Consider the following 22,523-nt stretch of genomic DNA (forward strand, 5'->3'; position numbering starts at 1 on the left):
GATATGTGTCAGTACTGACTCGATGGCACCTAACATTAACGAGCCTGCAAATGTTTTAGCAATAATTCTAGAATCATTGACACTTCTTCATTAATAGGTCCAATCAGCATAATGCCATCAATGTAATCAACCAGTGAAGGAAAAGATGATCAACTTCCCTGCAGACTAAATTATGACGTAGGGCTTGAGAGTTGATATACCCCTGAGGTAAGAAGGTGAAGATGTATTGCTGGTTTTACCAGCTAAAGATAAACTGATTCTGGTGTTCAGCCAAAACAAATTGGGAAAAAAGCATTGGTCAGATCAATAGTTATATACCAGATACCAGGAGGTGTATTAATCAAGCAATGTAATCATATCTGGAACAGCAGTTGCAATTGGAGTCACCACCTAGTTAATTTTGCAGTAATCCACTGTGATTCTCCAAGATTCATCTATTTTTTTGCACAGGTTAAAATAGCCAAGTTGAATGGGGATGTGGTGGGAATCATCCTTCAGGTCCTTGATGTTTGCAGTAATCGCTGCAATCCCTCCAGGAATGCAATAATTGCTTTTGGTTTACTATTTTTCTACGTAGGGGCAGTTCTGATGGCTTCCGTTTGGACTTACTTCCATAATAGCCCTTAACGCACATGTCAGAGATCCAACATGGAGGTTCTGCCAGTTGCTGAGTATGTCTATTTCAGTTATACATTCTGCATCTGGGGAAATCACTACAGAATGGGTTCAGGGGCCCACTGGGTCCACTGTGAGACAGACCTCAGCTAAGACTAAATTAATAACCTGACCTCCATTCATCTCCAGTCTTATGGGGGGCCAAGATGATATGTTGTATCTTCTAGAGTTCATGTCAGTTCAGAGCTGGTGTCCAGTAATCTGTGAAAAGTCTGTTCCCTTTTCCCCAGGGAATAGTCACTCTCATAAAAGGCCATAGATTTCTAAGAGAAGGCTGGGAGAAATAACAATATAGGGTTCAATAGGGTTATTCCTCAAGGGGACCCAGCCTCCCCTTCATTCGAGGGGTTGTAGGTATGTAAACTGGCTCAAGCCTAGAAATTGACTAAGACATGACTGTGTTCAGTTGATTCAAGGTGGCTTGCCATTTACATGACCTAGAATTCTCCCACTTTTACAGATCGAGTAAATAGAAGATTTCCCACATATTTCACTCCAGAGAACACCATGACTAAGTAGTCAATGCCATGAGTCCGTAATTCAAACTATTCTAGTTAACTTCTTTGAATCTGCTGTCCATTACGGTAAGCACGCCCACCTTGTCTTTGTTGATTGAATGCAACCACGTGACCCCTACCACCATGAGGTCCAATCAACCCCATTGTATTTGTTGTTGTTACGGCTGTTGAGTGGGTTCCGACTCTTGGCAACCCTGTGTACAATAGAACGAAACAGCCCGTACCTGTCCCATCCTCACAATCATTGTTATGCTTAAGCTAGCTGTTGCAGCCACTGTGTTAGTCCATCCCTTTGGGGGTCTTTTTCTTTTCTGCTGACCCTCTACCAAGCATGATGTCCTTCTCCAGGGACTGATCCCTCCTTATAACATGTCCAAAGTATCCTTGCTTCTAAGGAGCATTCTGGTTGTACTTCTTCTAAGACAGATTTGTTCTTTCTTTTGATGAACCATGGTATATTCAATATTCTTCACCAACAACACAATTCAAAGACGTCAATTCTTCTTCGGTCCTCGTTATTCATCAGATGGCTTTCCCTTGCGTATGAGATGATTGAAAACACCATGGCTTGGGTCAGGCGCACCTTAGTCCTCAAGGTGACATCTTTGCTATTCAATGCTTTAGAGAGGTCTTTTGCAGCAAATTTGCCCAATGCATTGCATCTTTTGATTTCTTGACTGCTGCTTCCATGGGTGTTGATTGTGGATGCAAGTAAAATGAAGTCCTTGACAACTTCTTTATTTTCTCCATTTTTCATGATGTTGCTTATTGGTCCAGTTGTGAGAATTTTTGTTTTCTTTATGTTGAGGTGTAATCCATACTGAAGGCTGTGGTCTTTGATCTTCATCAGTAAGTCCTTCAAGTTCACTTTACTTTTAGCAAGCTAAGTTGTTTCATCTGCATAACACAGGTTGTTAACGATTCTTTCTCCAATCCTAATACCCCGTTCTTCTTCATATAGTCCAGCTTCTGGGATTATTTGCTCAGCATACAGATTGAGAAGTATGGTGAAAGGATACAACCCTGATGCACACCTTTTCTGACTTTAAACCACCCTTGTTCTGCTCAAATGACTGCCTCTTGACCTATATACAGGTTCCTCATGAGCGAAATTACGTGTTCTGGAACTCACATTCTTTGCAATGTTATCCGTAAATTGTTACGATCCACACAGTTGGATGCCTTTGCATATTCACTAAAACACATGTAAGCATCTTTCTAGTATTCTCTGCTTTCAGCCAGGATCCATCTGGCATCAGCAATATATCCATGATTCCATGGCCTTTGCAGTATCGGGTTTGAATTTCTGGCAGTCCCCTGTTAATATGCACTGCAGCCACTTTTGGATGATCTTCAGCAAAATTTTTTATTTGTGTATGATATTAATGATATTGTTCAATAATTTCTGCATTCCATTGGCTCACCTTTGTTGGAAATAGACATAAATATAGATCTCTTCCAGTAGGCTGGCCAAGTAGCTGTCTTCCAAGTTTCTTGGCGTAGACAAGTGAGAACTTCCAGCGCTGCACTGACTTATTGAAACATCTCAGTTGGTATTCTGTCAATTCCTGGAGCCTTGTTTTTCACCAATGCCTTCAGTGCAGCTTGGACTTCTTCCTTCAGTACTATTGATTCCTGATCATATGCTGCCTCTCGAAATGGTTGAATGTCCACCAATTCTTTTTCATATTGTGACTGTGTGTATTCCTTCCATCTTCTTTTGATGCTTCCTGAGTTGTTTAATATTTTCACCACAGAATCCTTCACTATTGTAACTCGAGGTTTGAATTTTTTCTTCAGTTCTTTCAGCTTGAGCACGTTCTTCTCTTTTGGTTTTCTAACTCCAGTTCTTTGCATATGTCATTATAATACTTTGTCTTCTCGAGCTGCACTTTGAAATCTTCTGCTCAGCTCTACCTTCCACACTTCTTCAACATTGTATTTAGGTGTCTTAATTCAGTTGAATTAAGAGACCTGAACTTAGAGACCATCTCAAGTATAGATTTGATTCATTGAACACTGATGACCGAAGACCACACAAGTTTTGAAATAACATCAAGGACATCATACATAAAGAAAGCAAGAGGTCATGAACAAAAGCAAGAAAGAAATAAGGGACCAAAATGAATGTCAGAAGAGGCTCTGAAACTTACTCTTGAATGTCAAATAGCTAAAGTGAATGGAAGAAATGATGAAGTAAAAGAGCTGAATAGAAGATTTCAAAGGGCGGCCCAAGAAGACAAAGGAAAGAACACGCTCAGCATTTCTCAGGCTGCAAAAACTGAGGAAAATATTCAAGCCTCAAGTTTCAATATTGAAAGATTCTATGGGCAAAATACTGAATGACTCAGGAAGCATCAAAAGAAGATGGGTGAAATACACAGAGTGACTATACCAAAATGAATTGGTCTGTCTTAGTCATCTAGTGCTGCCATAACAGAAATACCACAAGTGGATGGCTTAACAAAGAGAAATTTATTTCCTCACAGTCTAGTAGGTTACAAGTCCAAATTCAGGACATCGGCTCCAGGAGAAGGTTTTCTGTTTACGTCGGCTCTGGAGGAAGGTCCTTGTCCTCAATCTTCCCCTGGTCAAGGAGTTTCTCAGGTGCAGGGACCCCGTGTCCAAAGGACACGCTCTGCTCCTGGTGCTGCTTTCTTGGTGGTATGAGGTCCTCAACTCTCGCTTGTTTACCTTTCCTTTTACCTCATGAGAGATAAAAGGTAGTGCAGGCCACACCCCAGGGAAACTGGATCAAGGAGGTGACCTGAGTAAGGGTGATGTTATAATCCCACTCTAATCATTTTAATGTAAAATTACAATTACAAAATAGGGGACAACCGCACAATACTGGGAATCATGGCCTAACCAAGTTGACACATATTTTTGGGGGGACACAACTTAATCCATGACAGGTCTATGTTCAGTCATTTCAGGAGGTAGCATGTGATCAAGAACAAATGGTACTGAAGGAAGAAGTACAAGCCCCACTGAAGACGTTGGCAAAAACAAGGCTCCAGGAATTGATGGAATAGCAATTGAGATGTTTCAACAAACGGATGCGGTGCTGGAAGTTATCACTTGTCTATGCCAAGAAATTTGGAAGACAGCTACCTGGCGAACCGACTGGAAGCGATTCATATTTATGTGTGTTCCCAAGAAAGGTGATACAACCGAATGCAGAAATTATCGAACAATATCATTAGTATCACATAGAAGTAAAATTTTGGTGAAGATCATTCAAAAGCAGTTGCAGCAGTACATCGACAGGGAACTGCCAGAAATTCAAGCCAGACTCAGCAGAGGATGTAGAGGTGGTAGTGTTGAACAAAGGCGGGGGGCGGGGGTGGATTTTTCACAATAAATATTTCTTTTCTTTCCTGAATTTTCTTGTTTCAATGTCTATTCATGGTGCCAACAGTTTATAGTTATGAAGTGATCAGACAAAACGAATTTTATGCCAGAGAGTCAGAAATCTGGGTGCATTTCTCAACACAAATTTCTCTTTTACCTTTAGATCCAACCAATCAATCAATCAAAAATCAATAAGGAAAAGCAGTTTCTGCCCTCATTCCAATTTCTTTCTATCTGTTTCCCATATGGAGGACTCCTAATGTTTTAACTGCTAGACTCAGGTGAAATATCCCTCTTCTTAGGGGTTGTCTAAGTCATCTAATGCTGCTATAACAGAAATACCACAAGTGGATGGCTTTAACAAAGAGAAATTTATTCTCTCACAGTTTAGTAGTCTAGAAGTCCAAATTCATGGTGCCAGCTTCATGGGAGGGCTTTCTCTCTGTTGGCTCTGGGAAAAGGTCCTTGCCATCAATCTTCCCTGGTCAAGGAGCTTCTCAGAGGTATTCTCCTGGCTTTTGTTTCTTGGTGGTATGAGGCCCTCCCTGATTCTGCTCGTTTCTCTCTTTTGTACCTGAAGAATGATTGACTTAAGACACAACCTAGTCTCATAGATTGATTCCTGCCTCATTAACATAACTGCCACTAATCCCACCTCATTAACATCATAGACATAGGATTTACGACACATCAGAAAATCATATTAGATGACAAAATGGTAGACCATCACAGAATACTGGGAATCATGGCCTAGCCAAATTGACAGACATTTTCTGGGGACACAATTCAATCCATAACAGGGATATTTCTTCAGTAAGTACTTTTCTTATTTTCTCTAATCCTACAATCTACTTTTTATTCGTTTCCTTATCAATTTCTTTTTTTTTTTTTAATTAGTGTGTTTAGTGGATGTTAAGTGTCCCCTCCAAAATACAAGCTCTGTGGAGATTTTCCTGAGTCTGTTAAAGATTACAGTTTAGGAAACCCTAAGGGGCACTTCTAGTTTGTCATATAGTGTCGCTATGAATCTGAATCAACTTGACGGCACACAACTACAAGGTACCTTATGGTTTCTTGTGACAGAGTTGGTGCTCTGCATCGTTGCTTCTGAAAGTACAACCATATTTTTATCAAATGGAGACTTGTGAGAATTGCAAGATCTCAGACCCCACCCCAAACCTGCTGAATCAGCAAGTGTATTTTTTTTTTTAATTCTCTGAAAGATTCACACGCATATTAGAGCTTGTGAACATTGCTATAAAATAATGTGGTAACCCGAAGAATGGATATTCTACCCATTTATTGTCTTTATACCATCTATGTGTATCTGATATCATTTCACTTCCTTTCTGTTTCAAAACCATTGTCCAAGTCTAGGCCATCATTAGTTTCTTCCTGAAATTATTCATAACAAGCTCCCACCTTGACTTCATATATTTTACTGTAGCTGTTGCTAAAATCCATTTCTACTACAAGACCTGGAATGTTCACTTTGGATCACAAATGTAATCTCCCATCTGTATTAATACTGTCAGTGGCTTCCACATGTCCTTAGGGAAAAGAACAGTAGTTAGCATTGCTCTATATGGCCTGCTCCCGCCACTACTCTAGTCTGGGACCCACCACTCACTTTTTTCTCTGTTTCAGCCACCAGTTTCATCAGGTCATAAGTGACACTAGTTTATCTGTTGACTCAGGTGTTTACACACTGTTTTCCCTCCTGAAACACTCTGTCTAACCCAACTCCACGCTATCCATCTTTCGCAAACATGTATGTAGTTAAATGCTACCAAAGTCTTGAATCAAATATCTTTGACTCTCTCTCTTTTCTTATTGTCCTTTTAAGTGAAAGTTTACATTTTAAGTCAGTTTCTCATACAAAAACTTATACACACATTGTTATGTGACCCTAGTTGCTCTCTCTATAACATGAATGTCATGGAATGAATTATGTCCCCCCAAAAATGTGTGTATCAACTTGGTTAGGCCATGATTCCTGGGTCGCTATGAGTCGGAATCGACTCGACTGCAGTGGTTTGGTTGGGTTTCCTGGTATTGAGTGGTTGTCCTCCATTTTATGATTGTAATTTTATATTAAAAGGTTAGGGTGGGATTGTAACACCACCCTCACTCAGGTCACCTCCCTGATCCAAGGTAAAGGGAGTTTCCCTGGGGTGTGGCCTGCACCACCTTTTTATTTCTCAAAAGATGAAAGGGAAGGAAGCAGACAGTTGGGGACCTCGTACCACCAAGAAAGCAGCACCAGAAGCAGAGTGCGTCCTTTGGACCCAGGGTCCCTGCGCCTGAGAAGCTCCTCGACCGGGGGAAGATTGAAGACAAGGACCTTCTTCTAGAGCCAATAGAGAGAGAAAGCCTTTCCCTGGAGCTGACGCCTTGAATTTGGGCCTTGAGCCTACTTTACCATGAGGAAATAAATTTCTCTTTGTTAAAGCTATCCACTTGTGGTGTTTCTGTTATGGCAGCACTAGATGACTAGGCCAATGACAGCACACTCCTCCTCTCCACCCTGTATTTCCCATGTCCACTCAACCAGCTCCTGTCCCCCTCTGCCTTCCCATCTCACCTCCGGACAGGAGCTGCCCACATAGTCTCACGTGTCTACTTGAGCTAAGAAGCATACTCCTCACCAGTATCATTTTATGTCTTACAGTCCAGTCTAATCTTTGTCCGAAGAGTTGGTTTCGGGAATGGTTTTAGCTTTGGAGGCTAAGTCCTCTGGAGTCCCTCCAGTCTCAGTTAGACCATTAAGTCTGGTCTTTTTACTAGAATTTGAGTTCTGCATCCCCACTTCTCTCCTGCCCCATCAGGGATTCTCTGTTGTGTTCCCTGTCAGGGCTGTCATGGGTGGTAGCCGGGCACCATCTAGTTCTTCTGGTCTCAGGCTAATGGAGACTCTGGTTTCTGTGGTACTTTTTGTCTTTTGGGCTCTTATTTTCCTTGTGTTTTTGGTGGTCTTCATTCTCCTTTGCTCCAGGTGGGTTGAGACCAATGGATGCATATTAGATGGCCACTTGCTAGCTTCTAAGACCCCAGACACCACTCACCAAAGTGACGTTTTCTTAATACCCTTCGTTATGCCAGTTGACCTAAATGTCCCCTGAAACCATGGTTCCCAGACCCCCACCTCTGCTACTCAGTCCCTTGAAGTGTTTGGTTGTATTCAGGAAACTTCTTAGCTTTTGGTTTAGTCCAATTGTGCTGACTTCCCCTGTAATGTGTGTTGACATTCCCTTCACCTAAAATAATTCTTGTCTACTAATTAGTGAATACCCCTCTCCCTCCCTCCCTCCCCACCCTTGTAACCATCAAAGAATGTTTTCTTTTGTGTTTAAACCTTCTCTTGAGTTCTTACAGTAGTGGCCTGATACAATATTTGTCCTTTTATGACTGACTAATTTCACTCAGCATTATTCCTTCCAGATTCCTCCATGTTATGAGATGTTTCAGGGATTCATCGTTGTTATTTATTGTTGCATAGTATTCCATAGTGTGACTGTACCACAATTTGATTATCCATTCATCTGTTGATGGTCACTTTGGTTGTTTCCATTTTTTTGCTATTGTAAACAGTGCTGCAATGAACATAGGTGTGCATATATCTGTTCGTGTGAGGGCTCTTTTTTCTTTAGGATATATTCCAAGGACTGGGATTGCTGGGTTGTATGGTAGTTCTATTTCTAGCTTTTAAAGGAAGCACCAAATCAATTTCCAAAGTGGTTGCATCATTTTACATTCCCACCACCAGTGTATAAGTGTTCCAGTCTCTCCACAACTTCTCCAACATTTATTATTTTGTATTTTTTGGATAATGTTAGCCTTGTTGGGGTGAGGTGGTATCTCATTGTAGTTTTCATTAGCATTTCTCTAATGGCTAATGATGGCATTTCCTCATGTATCTTTGACTTTCAAGCAGTCTAAACTGCCTCTCAGGTTAGACCCCCTTATAACAGGCTGTCATATGTCCAGGGATTTCATAATTCATTTGAAATTTTCTTCCAGCTACGCTATAATATCTATGGGCAAGCACTGAATCCACTTTGTTTGCTGTTCTTCCGTGTCCTGTCACATTGCTTGCTCACTGAGGGTTTTGCAAGAAAAAGTTAACTTAGTAGGCCTGAGTTGCTCGTACTCTACACATTCTCATGAGTGGCCTGTTGTCAGGAGTGGCCCTTGGCCAGTGCCTGGGATATACATGACCTGTGGGCCCTTGCAATATTCTGCCTCATAAGACGGTTTTTGTATGCCTGAGGCTTTGGGCCATGTAGTATCAGTTTGAACAGACAGTTTAACAATGTTATTTCTGATAAATGCCTAGTTTTGTATGCCTGATTCCTTGGGTTATTTTGTGCCACTGTGACCGGATAGTTTATACAAGCAATGTAATTTCTGGTGAAGGCCTGTTTTTTCTCTGGAGGACTGGAGTCTAGGTAGCTGAGATTTGCCACGTGGGCCCTGCATGCCTAGGTGACTGACCTCTTACCAAAACCCTGAACACTAAGGCTTGGGCACGCTTCCCTTGTTGGTAACACTTCACATGTGTTGTCGCACGTTGTTGGGAGAATTAAGCTAGTATTTGTCACTCTACTGGGAGAGTACGCTTGAAAACCTGTATCTGGTTTCACCCAGATTCTACTCCAGGTGTTTTTTCCCATTGGCTGAATTTAGTCTGTATCTCTTCGCAAATCGTAACCATGAGTATAATAGTTTTTCTGAGTCCCATGAGTTCTTCTGATGAATTATTAAGCCTGAGAGTGGTCTTTGGTACCCAGAACACAGGAGCACAGAGAGTGTTTTATATTGACAATCACCAGTAGATGCACACATTTCCTGACTTTAAACCGTACAATATTCCCTCGTTGTGTTCGAACGACTGCCTCTTGGACTATGTAGTTTCTGCATCCACACAATCGAGTGTTCTGGAATTACCGTTGTTCACAGTGTTATCCCAAATTTGTTATGATCCACACAGTCCAATGCCTTTGCATAATCAATAAAATGCAAATAAACATCTTTCTGGTATTCTCTGCTTTTAGCCAAGATCCATCTGACATCAGCAATAATATCCCTCATTCTACATCCTCTCCTGAATCCACCTTCAATTTCTGGCAGTTCGTTGTTGATGTACTGCTGCAAAGATTTTTGAATTATCTTCAGCAAAATTTTACTTGCATGTGATATTAAGGATAGTGTTCGATAATATTGGGATTCTGTTGGATCACCTTTCTTTGGAATGGACACAAATGTGGACACACATTTGGTTGGCGGGTAGCTGTTTTCCAAATTAGTAGGCAGGGACAAGTTACACCTCCAGCACTGCATCCATTTGTTGAAAAATCTCAACTGGTATTTCGTCAATTCCTGGTGGTTTGTTTTTCACCAATGCCTTCAGTACAGCTTGGACTACTTCCTTCGATACTGTTGTGCATTGAAATGTATCCCCCAAAATGTGTATCAATTTGGCTATGCCATGATTCCCACTACTGTGTGATTGTCCACCATTTTGGAATCTGATGTAAATATCCTGTGTGTTGTGAATCCTAACCTCTGTGATGTTAATGAGGCAGGATTAGGGGCAGTTATATTAATGAGGCAGGGCTCAATCTAAAGGGTTTGGTTGAATCCTGAGTCAGTCTCTTTTGAGATATAAAAGAGAGAATCAAGTAGAGAAGAGAGAAACTTCCTACCATCAAGAAAGATGAGCTAGGTTCAGAGCACAACCCTTGGATCTGGGGTCCATGCACTGTGAAGCTCCTAGACCAGGGGAAGATTGATGACAAGGCCCTTCCCCTAGAGCTGACAGAGACAGAAAGCCTTCCTCTAGAGCTGGTGCAACATATTTGGACTTCCTTCCCTTCTAAATAATAAGAGAATAAATTTATGTTTGTTTAAAGACAGCCACTTGTGGTATTTCTGTTATAGCAGAACTAGAAAACTAAGAATTTTGTACTAAGAGTGTGTTGCTGCTCTAACACATACCTAAAATGTGGAAGTGGTTTTGAAACTCTGAATGGGTAGAGACTGGAAGAGTTTTAAAGTGTCCAATAGTAAAAGGCTTTTAGGCACTTAAATACCAGTGGCATAATTTCCAGCATCACAGCAACATGGAATCCACTGCATGTCTGTCAGTTTGTTGTACTGTGGTGGCTTGCTTGTTGCTGTGATGCTGGAAGCTATGCCAGTTGTATTTCAAATACCAGCAGGGTCACCCTGGGTGAACTGGTTTCAGCGGAGCTTCCAGATGAAGACAGAGTAGGAAGAAAGATCTGACGGTCTACTTCTAAATAAATTGGCCAGTGAAAACCTTATTAATAGCAGCAGAACATTGTCTGATATAATGGTGGAAAATGAGCCCCTCAGGTTGGAAGGCACTCAAAAGGCAACTGGGGAAGAGCTGCCTCCTCAAAATAGGGTTGATCTTAATGATGTGGTTGGAGCCAATCTTTTGGGACCTTCATTTGCTGATATGGCATGACTCAACATGAGAAGAAACAACTGCAAACATCCATTAATAATTGGAACATGAAATGCAGGAAGTATGAATCTAAGAAAATTGGAAGTTGTCAAAAATGAAATGAAACGCATAAACATCAATTTCCTATGCATTAGTGAGCTGATGTGGACTGTTATTGGCCATTTTGGATCAGAAAATCATAAGTTCTATTATGCTGAGAATGACAAATTGAAAAGGAATGAAGTCTCATTCATCGTCAAAAGAACGCTTCAAGGTCTATCCTGAGGTACCATACCATCAGTAATGATAGGATTATATCCATGACCCTACAAGGAAGAAAAGTTAATATGACTATTATTCAAATTTACACACGAACCACTGAGGCCAAGGATGAATAAATTGAAGATTTTTACCAACTTCTGCAGTCTGAAATTGACCAAACATTCAATCAAGATGCATTGATAATTACTGGTGTTTGAAATGTGCAAACTGGAAAAAAGAAGGACCGGTAGTTGTGAAATATAGCCGTAGTGATAGAAAAGATCCTGGAGATTGCATGATAGAATTTTGCAAGATTGACGACTTCTTCAGTGCAAAGACCTTTTTTAAACAACATAAATGTCGACCGTACACATAGAGCTCACCTGATGGAAAACACAGAAATCAAATCGACTAAATCTGTGGAAAGAGATGATGGAAATGCTCAATATCATCAGTCACAGCAAGGCCTGGGGTCGACAGCAGAACAGAATATCAATTGCTCATATGGAAGTTCAAGTCGAAACTGAAGAAAATTAGAACAAGTCCATGAGAACCCAAGTAAAGCTTTGATTATATGCCACCTGAATTTAGAGACCATCTCAAGAATACATTTGACACAATGAAAACTAATGACCAAAGACCAGATGAGTTAATACAACGACATCAACAACATCATACATTAAGAAAGCAAAAGGTTGTTAAAAAGACGGGAAAGAAAAAGATGAAAATGATGTCAGAAGAGATTCTGAAACTTGCTGTAGTATATCGAGTAGCTAAAGCAAGTGGAAGAAATGATGAAGTAAAAGCTGAAGTGAAGATTTCAAAGGGGGGATCGAGAAGACAGAGTAAAGAATTATAATGAAATGTGCAAAGACCTGGAGTTAGAAAACCAAAAGGGAAGAACGTGCTTAAGCTGAATGAACTGAAGAAAAAATTTAAGACTTGAGTCATACTACTGAAGGATTCTATAGGCAAAATATTGAACGACACAGGAAGCGTCAAAAGAAAATAGAAGGATTACAGAGTCACTGCATGAAAAAAGAATTGGTTAATGTTCAATCATTTCAGGAGGTAGCATATGGTCAAGAATTGATACTATTGAAGGAGGAAGTCCAAGCTGCAGTGAAGGCCTTGGTTCCATGAATTGATGGAATACCAGTTGAGATGATTCAACAAACCAGTGCAGCTCTGGAAGTGCTTGCTTGTCTGCCAAGAAATTTGGAAGACAGATACCTGGCCAACCTACTGGAAGAGATGAACATTTGTGCCCATTCCAAAGAAAGGTGATCCAACAGATTGTGGAAGTTGTCCAACAATATCATTGATATTACGTACTACTAGAATTTTGCTGACGATAATTCAAAAGTGATTTCAGCAGTACTGCCAGAAATTGAATCCAGATTCAGAAGAGGATGTGGAGTGAGAGACATCATTGCTGATGTCAGATGGATCTTGGCTAAAAGCAGAGAATACTAGAAGGATGTTTATCTGTGTTTTATTAACTATGCAAAGGCATTCAACTGTGTGAATCATAACAAATTATAGTTAACATTGCAAAGAATGGGAATTCCAGAACACTTAATTGTGCTCATGCTGATCTTGTATATAGAACAAGAGGCAGTTGTTAAAACAGAACAAGGGGATATTGCATGATTTAAAATTAGGGAAGATGTGTATCAAGGTTGTATCCTTTCACCATACTTATCCCATCTGTATGGTCAGCAAACAACCTGAGAAGATGGACTGTACGAAGAAGAGTGCAACATCAGGATTGGAGCATTCTGATATATGTGGATGACATAACTTTGCTTGCTGAAAGCAAAGATGACTTGAATCACTTACTGATGAAGATCAAAGACTGCAGCCTTCAGTATGGATTACGCCTCAACATGAAATAAATATCCTCACAACTGGGTCCATAAGCAACATCATGGTTAACAGGGAAAAGATTGAAGTTGTGAAAGATTTTATTTTATTTGGATTTACAATCAATGGCCATAGAAGCAGTAGTCATGTAATCAAACAATATATTTCTTCGGGCAAATCTGCTGCAAAAGACCTCTATTTTTTTTTTTTTAATAATTGTTATTGTGCTTTAAGTGAAAGTTAACAAATCAAGTCAGTCTTTCACATATAAACTTATATAGACCTTACTACATACTCCCATTTACTCTCCTGCTAATGAATCAGCCCGCTCCCTCCTTCCAGTCTCTCCTTTCGTGACTGTTTTGCCAGTTTCTAACCCTCTCTACCCTCCCATCTCCCCTCCAGACAGGAGATGCCAACACAGTCTCAAGTGTCCACCTGATACAAGTAGCTCACGCCTCATCAGCATCTCTCTCCAACCCATTGTCCAGTCCATTCCATGTCTGGTGACTTGTCTTCAGGAATGGTTCCTATCCTGGGCCAACAGAAGGTCTGGGGACCATGACCGCCGGGATTCTTCTAGTCTCAGTCAGACCATTAAGTCTGGTCTTTTTATGAGAATTTGGGGTCTGCATCCTACTGATCTCCTGCTCCCTCAGGGGTTCTCCGTTGTGCTCCCTGTCAGGGCAGTCATTGGTTGTGGCCAGGCACCATCTAGTTCTTCTGGTCTCAGGATGATGTAAGTCTCTAGTTCATGTGGCCCTTTCTGTCTCTTGGGCTCATAATTATCTTGTGACCTTGGTGTTCTTCATTCACCTTTGATCCAGGTGGGTTGAGACCAGTTGATGCATCTTAGATGACCGCTTGTTAGCATTTAAGACCCCAGATGCCACACTTCAAAGTGGGATGCAGAATGTTTCAAAAGACCTCTTTAAAGTATAAAAAAACAAAGATGTCACTTTGAGGACTAAGGTGCACCTGATCCAAGTTATGATATTTTCAGTCTTCTCATAAGACTCTGAAAGCTGGACAATGAATAAGGAAGACCGAAGAATTAATGTCGTGGAGTTATGCAGTGGCCATAGGGTTGTGCCACTGTGTTGATCCAGGTTGGCAGCAGTGATACTAATCTAGCCAATCGGCCTCATCAGTCCACTACCATTCATGTAGGCAGTGAATTGGAACCACGTGCACTAAACTCTGGACGTTCAGTCTGTTCTCTTGATCCAATGCCTCATAACAATACTGAAGCTAGATAATAGCATGAGTGTCTTTGTGTTTTGATTCTGGGAAATATTTGTCTGAGAAGATGGAATTTTACTAAAGGACCTTGTCTTAGTTATGTAGTGCTGCTATAGCAGGAATACCGCAAGCAGATAGCCTTATCAAACAGAAGTTTATTCTCTCACAGTCGAGTGCCTAAAGTCTGAAATCAGGGTGCCAGCTCCAGGGAAAGGCTTTTTCTCTCTGTTGGCTCTGTAGGAGACTCCTTGTCATCAACCTTCCCTTGGTGTGGGAGCTTTTCCACACAGAACTCCGGGTCCAAAGAACATTCTGTGCTCACAGTTCTAGTTTTTTGGTGGTGGGAGGTCCCCATGTCTCTCTGCTTGCTTCTCTCTCTTATATCTTGAAATAGATTGGTTTAAGATACAATCTAATCTTGCCTCATTAACATAACTGCCACTAATCTCATTAACGTCATAGAGATAGGATTTACAGTACAGAAGAAAATCACGGTCAGTGACAAAATGGCGGACAATCACATAATACTAGGAATCATGGCCAAGCCAAATTGATACCCATATTTTTGGGGGACACAATTGAATCCAACATTGTTATACTCATGAGATTGACCAAATCTCAGGAGAAATTCATTAGGCTTTGCAAGAAAACCTCTCAGCTAAGAATTTAGGTTCTCATGCTCTGGATTTAATCTACTTTTTTATAGACTTGGGTTGGGAAAGACTTGGTAATGAATTTCAGAATTATGCAGGCAATCATTCGAAAGCACAAGCAATAAAGATATCATAAAAGCTAGTAAAATTAATGTGTGACAAAGCAGAAGTTTTGTGCATTGCTAGTCAGGAATGCAATTTAAGCATTTACCATTGGTACCATAGACTGCCAAAAGAGCAAACAAATCTGTCCTGGAAGAAGTACAACCAGAATGCTCCTTAGAAGCAAGAATGGTGAGACTGTGTCTTACATACTTTGGACATGTTGTCAGGAGGGATCAGTCTCTGAAGAAGGACATCATGCTTGGCAAAGAACAGGGTTAGTGTAAAAGAGGAAGACCCTCAATGATATAGATTGACACAGTGGCTGCAACAATGGGCTCAAGCACAGCAACGGTTGTGAGGATGGCGCAGGACCAGGCACTGTTTCCTCCTGTGGTATACATAAATGTTTTTACCACAAGACAAATCAGTAACCGTAGAGCAATGGTTCTCCATTCTGGTTACAGAGATTGCAGTGGATCAATATGAAAGCAATACTCAAGATATGACTTGGGGGTGATCCAGCCGTCACCTTCTCCCTTTTCCATTCTTATTGCCAGCCATCCACATGGCACTCTGTCTCTGCCCTTAGTCACTTAGATCTTGGTCAGAGCTCACAAGTTAGAAGGACACTGTCCTTCAGACCAGCTGCCCATACAGAACCTCTGACCCTACCCACAAGGAGCTCAGGCACACTTCAAAAGTTTAAGAGGAAACTGTCCTTGGATTATTTAATTCTCTGAAAAGACTCACGGAATTCATGAAAAAGGCTGTACTTATGATAATATCTTTAATATAAAAAAGGATACAAATGAAGAGAAAACATTGGGCAAGGTCTGTGTTGGTCCCCCACACTTAGCTTCCTTGTCCTAAGGGACACACTACCCTTCATTCTGCTTAATTTTATCATAAGATACCAAGAGGTGAAAGTCATAATCAAATTAAAACAAAAACTACCCAGGGTAAGGGAAGATGGAGAGGTGGTAGTGTTTAGCAGAGTTAGGGGGGAAAGGAATTTTCCACTATAATTTTTTTTTCCTAATATTCTTCCTTCAATCTTACTGATGGCACCAACAGTTTACAGTTACAAGGTGATCAGTCAAAGGAAGTTGTGTGCCGCGCAGTCAGAAATCTGGGAGCAGTTCTCAACACAACTTTCTTTTTTCCTTTAGACCCAGTCAATGAATCACCAAATCAGTGAGGAAAAGCCATTTCTGCCTTCATTGCAATTTCTTTCTATCCATTTTCCATATTGGGAACCCCTAATGTTTTAATTCTTAGACTCAGGTGAATTGTCCCTCTTCTTAGTATTTCTTCAGTAAATATTAGTCTACTTTTCCTATTTTCCCTAATCCTCGTATCTACTTTTCATTCATTTCCTTATCAGTTTTTTTTTTTTTAAATGTTTAGTGGATGTTGACTGTGGCCTCTGAAAAATGTAAGCTCTATGGAGATTTGTCTGAGTCTGTTAAAGATTAAAAACAAATAAACCAACCTACTACTGTCCAATCGATTCCGACTGATAGCGACCCTATAGGGCAGAGTAGAACTGCTCCGTAGAGTTTCCAAGGAGTGCCTGGCGGATTTGAACTGCTGACCTCTTGGTTAAGAGCCCTAGCACTTAACCACTACGCCACCAGGGTTTCCCTGTTAAAGATTACAGCCTTAGGAAACTTATGGGTTCTCTGTCCTATAGAGTGGCTATGAGTGAGGACTGACTAGTTGTCAACGGGTGTCTGATTTAAAGCTTTTATTTAAGGAGGAAATAAAGGCAAGAGGAGGAACCCAAGTCCGAGGCCAAGTCCCTGAACGTGCCCACCACTGGGCGGAGCCCTCTGCCTCCGCGCCGGCACCCCGCCCCTCCCGCCGAGAGCTCAGCGCAGGAAGCGGAAGTGCGCGTGCGCGGCCGGCAGCCATGATTCGCGGTCGGCCGGCTGGGGCGTGAGGTACGTCTGTGGCGCTGCCGGCGTCCGGCCTGGCCCGGTACCAGGTCCAGCCAGCCGGCCGGGGGGGCCCGCTGGGGTTCCGGATGGTGCCGGGCCGCGGGGCCTCCGTAGCCGGACTTGGCCTGCAGCCTCCCGCCGCCAGCGCTGCCTCTTCTCCGGGGCCTGGGCCTCGGCCGGCGGCGCAGCGAAGCGGCCGCTGTGCTCTCCCAGCCCGGCTGAGGAGTCCCGCGCCCGCCGCGTCGGGACGGCCAGGTAGGGGGGCGAGGCCTAGGTGTGTCGGGGCGTTAATAGGTGAGGCCGTGCGTGGGCGGAGACCAGGGGTGTCCGCGTCGCCGGGAGTCTGTGAGGAATGCGGGGTGACAAGCCCGGGGAGTTAGCCTGTGCGCGCCCTGCTCCCGCCGCCTGAGTGCGCCCCGCACCGGGCTCCGTTGTCCGCCTGCGTCTCCGCCGGCAAGGACTGTTGGGAAGCTCTTGGGGGTTCTCAAGGAAGTGGGGTTGTGGGGAGGCGTCTCCCCCTCCCCTGGTTTGTTAATGGGCTCTGGTGGCGCAGCGGCTAAGCGTTCGACTGCTAAGTAAAAGGTTAGCGGTTCAACCCGCCATCCTCTGAGCGGGAGAAGGTTGTGGCAGTCTGCCTCTGTCAAGATTATAGCCGTGGAAATCGTGTGGGGCAGTTCTACCATATGCTATAGGGCTCTATAGTCGGAATTGACCCAGTAGCAGCGGGTTTGGTTTTTAGATTAATTTTGTAGGCCTATGAACATGAATTGGAACTAGTACGTTCATTTAGGAGTATAGGTATCCCCACTCGAGGAGGAGAATATTAAGAGACACATTTCCAGGAATTTCTTTTTCACTAAGCCAGAAATTTCCTTCACAGTTGTGTCAGAGACAGTATGGCCAGCCTGATACGGCTGAACGGGTTGACATAGGAGACAAGCAGTTTACAGAGTTCACACACCCAGTGATCATCCATAATCCTAAGCACCGATAGACAGGATCTGTGCCGGATTCAGTGCCAGTGAGGCAGCTGGAATGTCTGTCACCAAATAGCCGCACTTAATAGGTTGGAGGCTCCTTGCAGTAAAAACGCGGCACATTTCCATTGTAAGAGCAGCAGATACTGGAATCGAGGACAGTCGGGGGGGTGTGCGTTACAGAAGTGTTCCAAATGTGTCAGCACGTCCTGGTCAGCCACGCTTCAGTGTTGCTGAGTGCGCCTCATTTTTAGATTATTTTAGAAAATGCCCTCATTTGGATAAATATGAAATGTTCGGCTACTGGAAAGTGTTGATTTATAGGACATAACTTTGAACGTGTAGAAGTGAAACTTAAATTGGTGAGTAATATGTACGGCGTTTGTAATGTAAATAGAGAATAAGTTTGTGTTTCAAACAAACATTATGATATAGAAAGAAGTTAACGTGTGTATATCAAATCTATTGAAGGTGGCAGGAACAAAAGGCTGCCATTTTATATAGAGGAAGAGAGGAATAAATATATAGATAATAACGAAGCGGTCACTGCAGGTGTTTGAAAATTAAAATGTATAGTTTTAATTGTCCTGTTTGAGAAAGCAGTGCTAACGCCAGAGTCATTAACTTAATCTGTTCGTAAAATTTAGAATTGGAATTCCCTGGAGTTACTGTTACTTTCTTTCACTCGTAATAGCCACTTAATCCAGATGATTTATTTCAAGAGGCCTTATTTCCTCACTGCATTTTCTCAAATGTGATTTTCTGTCTTTAGGTTATCACTGCCTAGGGTTGGCATTTAATCTTTGTAAAGCCCACATGCCTCCCCATACCCCCAAGATAACAATTCCAGGCAGAATGAAAGCTTTTTATTTCACTTTTGGTAACAAGATCTTACGTAATCAGGATTCTGTACCTCTCTATGCAGAGGGGGAAAGAAAAAGATCTCAACAGGAAAAAAATGTTAATTGCAAAATTGAGAGGAAAAATACTAATCACATTTTACAATGATATAAATGAAATGAGATTAAAAATCAAGCGAGTTTAACTGCACATATTAAAAATGAAGGAGTCATGATGAATTTATTGACCAGACTTGAAAAATCTGTTGTCCCTGATGATTCATCCATGTTGATATCAAATATAAATGCTGATATGGATTTTTTATATGGATTTAGAAGAGGCAGAGATACGCAAGTAAAGCCCCAGCCTGAACCTTGGGTCTCTGACACCCTGTGGAAATCAGATTCAAATTTTCTAGCCTGGCTGGGTAGGGATGCCTCCCATGCTGTGGCATGAGGAAATTGCTCCGTTTGTAATTTCCTTGCCATACAGTTGAAACCTACAGAGCTGTATGAAGAATGGAAATACTACCAAGGTGGAGCAATGCCTTAGCCTGGGAGGAAGTCCTGGCCAGGGAAAGAGCTGAAGCCATAAACCTGTCACTCCCTACATACCTCAACACTGTGTCCCTGACCCCACCTCCATCTTCTTCCAATTCGGGTCCCAGGTGTGACTCAGGAAGAACTGATCCTATCTAGGCAGCCTGGGACATCTGTAAATCACTAGTAAGCATTTGAACTGCTGACCACCTGTGTAGACCAAACTATTCATCTGCTTCCAGACTGCTTGGTGGCCATGCTTCCACTCCCATCTCTCTTGCCTTCTCTGGCCTCTTGGGCTGTGTAGAGGACATTCACTTAGACTTCCAGAGGTTGGAGGCAGGAAGTGGTGAGTACCACAGAGAACTGGGTAATTGTTAGCATAAAAGGGTGAGGTAAATATGATTTGTTGTGGGACGAGCTGGGTGCTCCCAGCTCTGTGCTTGTAACGTGATGTAAAAGGTAGCAGAAGAGGCCAAGGACTAAGTACTAAGAAACATTGTTGTCACAGGACTCTTACTCGACACATACGTGGCTTTCTAAGCCTTGAATGCGTGGGTCTCCTTCCTTATTTGGCTTCCAGGTGGGTACCACGGGACATTACTATGCCCACTCTGGGCCTTGGTGCTCTTTTTTTTTTGTTTTTTCAGTTGTGCTTTAGGCGAAAGTGTACAGAGCAAATTAGTTTCTCGTTCAGCAGTTGATACACAAATTTTTTGTGATGTTGTTGCAGTTCCCACGATGTCTCAGTGTAGTTTTTTCATTTCTCTGATGAGCCAATACAGGGTTGCTATGACTTGAAATTGACTTGATGGCGATGGGTTCGGTTTTTTGGTTTAATGGCTAATTATCGTAAGCATTTCCTCTTGTGTCTGTTAGCTGCCTGAATTTCTTCTTAAGTGATGTGTCTGTTCCTATCCTTTACCCATTTTTTATCGGGGTTATTTGTCTTTTTCTTGTTGAGGTGTTGCAGTATCTTATGGACTTTAGAGATTAGACCCTTGTTGGAAGTGTCGTAGCCCCCAATTTTTTCCAGTTTGTAGGTTTCTGTTTACTCTTTTAGTGAAATCTTTTGATGAGCATGTTTAATTTTTAGGAGCTCTCAGTTATCTAGTTTTTCTTCTGGTGTTTGTGCATTGTTAGTTATGGTTTGTATCCTATTTATGCCATGTATTAGGGCTCCTAGCATCATCCCTAGTTTTTCTTCCATGGGTTTTACAGTTTTAGGTTGTATGTTTAGGTCTCTCATCCATTTTGCAGTAGTTTTTATGTATGGTATGTGGTATGGGTCCTGTTTCATTTTTTTATTGGACATCCAGTTTTGCCAGCACTATTTGTTAAATACTGTCTTTTCCCCATTTAATGGGCTTTGGTCCTTCATCAAAGATCGGCTATCCATAGGTGAATGAATTTATGTTTGGGTCTCCATTCGGTTCTGTTGGCTTAGGAATCTGTCCTTGTAATGGTACCAGGCTGTTTTGACTTCTGTGGCTGCAGAGTAGGTTTTCAGATAAGTTAGGGGGAGATCTACTTTGCTCTTTTCTTCAGTGATGCTTTCCTTATTCAGGACCTCACCCCTTTCCATATAAAGTTGGTGATTTGTTTTTCCATCTTGTTAAAGAATGCTGTTGATATTTAGATTGGGATTGCATTATTTCTGTAGATTGCTTTGGGTAGGATTGACATTTCCACAATGTTGAGTCTTCCTGTCCATGAGTGTGGTATGTTTTCCCATGTATGTAGGTCTCTTTTGATTTCCTCCAGTAGTGTTTTGTACTTTTATTTGTATAGGTCTTTTATGTCCCTGGTTAGATTTGTTCCTAAGAATTTTGTATTTTTAGGGACTATTATAAATGGTATTGTTTTCCTGATTTCCTTTTCGTCTTTGTTGGTGTATAGGAATCCAACTGATTTTTGTATGTTGATCTTGTATCCTGGTCTTCTGCTGAGTCTTTCTATTAGCTCCGGTAGTTTTCTTCTGGAATCTTTGGGGTTCTTTATGTATAGTATCATATCATCTGCAAATAAGGATAGTTTTACTTCTTCCTTTCCAAATCGATTGCACCTTTCAAATTTTTCTTGCGTTATTGCTCTAGGTAGGACTTCTAGCACAGTATAAGTAGGAGTGGTGATAAAGGGCATTGTTGTCTTTTTCTTGTGTGTGTGTGTGAGGGGGATGCTTTCAGCCTCTCTCCATCGAGAACGATACTGGCTGTTGGTTTTGTACAGATGCCCATTATTATGTTGAGGAATTCCCCTTCTATTCCTATTGTGGTGCGTAATTTTCTTTTTTTGTGGTGTCTTTGCCTGGTTTTGGTATTAGGGTTTTGCTGGCTTCATAGAATGAACTTGGAAGTAATCTTTCCTTTTCTACACTCTGATATAGTTGGAGTTGGTGTGAGCTCTTCTATAAATGTTTGGTAGTCTCCAGTGAAGGTTTCTGGGCTAGGACTTTTTTTGATTGGCAGTTTTTTTTATTACCTCTTTAATCTTTTCTCGTTACAAGTCTGTTGAGATTTTCTGAGTTTGTGTTTCTTTAGGTAGGTAGTATGTTTCTAGAAATTTGTTAATTTCCTCTAGGTTCTCACATTTGTTGGAGTACAGTTTTTCATAGTGTTCTGTTATGATCTTTTTATTTCAGTTTGATCTGTTGTAATGTTCCACATCTCATTATTTGGGTTATCTGCTTCTCTTGTTTTTCTTTTGTCGGTTTGGCCAGTGGTTTGTCGATTTTGTTGGTGTTTTCAAAGAACCAATTTTTGGTCTTGTTGATTCTTTTTGTTGTTTTCTTTATTTATTTCTGCTCTAATCCTTATTATTTCCTTAGTTCTGGTGCCTTCGGCCTTCTATTTCTGTTCTGTATTTGTTCGAATTGTAGGGCAAATGTTTTGATTTTGGCCCCTTTTTTTTTTTTTTGATGTGTGTGTGTTTATTACTGTAAGTTGACCTCTGAGCACTGCCATTGCTGTGTCCTAAAGGATTTGATATGATGTGTTTTCATTCTCATTTGATTCTAGGATTTTTGTTTTTTTATGGTGTTATAGGTGAATTTTTACGGACCAAATTAGTTTCTCATTGAGC

The 22,523-nt window shown here is 41.6% G+C and overlaps 2 protein-coding genes across 7 annotated transcripts in view; both read left to right on the forward strand.

The window, feature by feature from the left end:
- LOC126071865 (zinc finger protein 345-like) overlaps positions 1-22,523 on the forward strand; it is a 110,382-nt gene that overhangs the window by 33,343 nt on the left and 54,516 nt on the right. Inside the window, exon 1 of one of the 6 annotated variants that reach the window (XM_049876233.1) lies at positions 16,875-17,089. The exons of 4 other annotated variants lie outside the window; for them this stretch is intronic. The gene's annotated coding sequence lies outside the window, so the exon portion shown is untranslated. Of the gene's footprint in view, positions 1-16,874; positions 17,090-17,252; positions 17,342-22,523 lie in introns of those variants that run through there. One more of the 6 variants, XM_049876229.1, reaches the window with a different exon arrangement.
- The window catches only part of LOC126071871 (zinc finger protein 883-like), a 231,011-nt gene that overhangs the window by 33,134 nt on the left and 175,354 nt on the right, over positions 1-22,523 (forward strand). The window lies entirely within an intron of this gene.

This window comes from Elephas maximus, chromosome 3, assembly GCF_024166365.1.
Source record: "Elephas maximus indicus isolate mEleMax1 chromosome 3, mEleMax1 primary haplotype, whole genome shotgun sequence".
NCBI lineage: Eukaryota > Metazoa > Chordata > Mammalia > Proboscidea > Elephantidae > Elephas > Elephas maximus.